Below are 2,381 nucleotides of genomic sequence, written 5' to 3' on the forward strand. Positions count from 1 at the left end.
TTAAAGTATTTCTAATATAATTCTTTTTATAATTTCTATATATTATATTTAAACTTAATTTAGTTAATATTACTATTACTTATCTTAGTAACCTAATTATTATATAATAGCTTATTATATTAATCTATGTGTTATTATTTATAGATTTTATTATATTCTTAGGATACTTTAACCTAATATTAGGGGCATAGGGTATAGTTATATTATATAGGCTTATCTTATTAATAGTCCTTATAATAAATTATAGCAGGTATATAGGTTTATTTATTATATCCTATAATCTATTTTTTATAGTTAAACCTTTTATAGTGGCTTTTTATAAGTTAGCTTATTTATTTACTATTAATAAAGGCTACTAAGTTAAAGTTAATACTATAGGTTCTTTAGCTCTTAGCTTAATATATTTAGTTATAGCAATAGTTTATTATAGTAGGCTTATAGTTTTATTAGCCTTATTACCTAATTTAAGCAATAATTTCCTTATGCCTCTAGTTATAAGGTTAAATTAATAAGCCTTTAGGGGCTTAACTAGGTTATAGATATAACGGTCAAGGTTCCTAACATAGTAAACTATAACCTGATTTAGTTTATATTAGTAATTACAACGGGGCGTAGTATACTAAGTATAGGGTAGCGAATTATATCTAATAATATTAAGAAGTATTCTTAAGTAATTAAGTTATATTAAAAGCTAAGGTAGTAAGAGTATCTATCTATAGGATATTATATGGTTTTTTATAGGTAGGGTCTAAGGAATATCTTATAATACCTATTATAAGATAATATTATATTCTTACTTACTTAGAGTAAGAAAGTAGGTCCCGCTTATTTAGTATAAGTAAGCGGAATATATTAATCTATGCTATATAGTAATATATATTTAATCGCGGTATAGGCTATAATATAATATCTCCCCTCTATTAGTCTTATCCTTAAGGCTATATATAACTTTTATTAGTTTATTAACCTTCTTCTATCTTATCTACTATATTATATTAATATAATATCTAGCTATATTTTAAAATAAAAGAATACTTAAAATATTAATCTTTTTTCTTAAATTCTTAATTATTAAGATAAGGCGATTATTATTAATTAATTTAGCTTTCTTATTATATCTTATTCTTATTATTCTTCTCATAGGGTTTAATATAAGATAATAAAAGGGGCTAAAAAATATAGCCTTTATACCTAACTAGGCTATCCCTATAATATTTCTAGTATCCCTCTTTATTATTATAGGTTTAATTATTTATATAAGTATACTTACTTCCTAATATTACTTCTAGTTTTATAAGTTACTAAGGAGGATAAGAGATTAGAGGTTAAAGAGGCAAAGGCGGAGAGCTATTTATTAGCCTATCGCGAGGCTCTTTATTAAGCACAGCGGGAATTTAATACTTCCCTCGACGCACTAGAGTCTCTTTATTATAAGCATTAAGTCTTAAAGTCGCAGGGCAAGGCTATAATCTATTTAGTTCTTAACCCTTCTAAGGACTTCATAGAGGTTAGGCAAGAGGCATCTAAGGCGATCCTAGGCCCTTAGTCCTTAGTTTATTTAGATATTATTAATTAATCTATAATTAATATTAACTAGGCTTCGCTAAGATTAAGTAATAACTTCTTAGACATAGGTCTTTTAGTGCCTCCTACTAGCGAGGTTATTAATAAAAGTTCCTTAGTAAATATTAAGTATTAATAAGGTATTTAGTTAGCTCCTAGGTATTTTTAATATTAATATACTTTTTTTACTTAACTAGGTATTTTAATTAATTTCCCTTTTCTTTATTTCTTTATATATTAAGGATTTTTTTTAATTTATATTTTTATTTATTTTTAGCTTTTATATTATTATTATAGCTTATATTAATTTTAATTATTCTTTTTATTAGTTTAAGTAATAAAATATTAAAAATTAAATAAAGCTTAACTTTTAATAATAAATCTAATTTATAGGTATTATTTAAGAGCTTTTTAAGAATTTTAAATAATCTAAGGTATTTAAAGTTAAGTTTTTTACTTAAGTGCTTTATCTTAATATTTTTTATAGATAAATAAACTATATTTCCCTCTAAAAAAGTTAATCTTTTTAATCTTTTTTAATTATAATAGCACTTTATTTATTCTTATATAAACTTAAGTTCTATCTTTAATTCTATATATAATTCTTTTAATTTATTTACTTTAAGGATTACTTTAATATTTTAAATTCTATTATATAAGTTTTTATATAAGTCTAATATATAATTAAATAATATATAAGCTAGTATAGTCTTAATGCTTTTTTATAGCGAGGTATTATAAGTAAATTAAGCTATAGGTAGTAGTTTTACCTAATTATTTTACTTATAGTTAATATAATATTAGAGGTATACTTTTAT

Source organism: Fusarium falciforme, chromosome 4, assembly GCF_026873545.1.
Source record: "Fusarium falciforme chromosome 4, complete sequence".
In the NCBI taxonomy this organism is placed as follows: Eukaryota; Fungi; Ascomycota; class Sordariomycetes; order Hypocreales; family Nectriaceae; genus Fusarium; species Fusarium falciforme.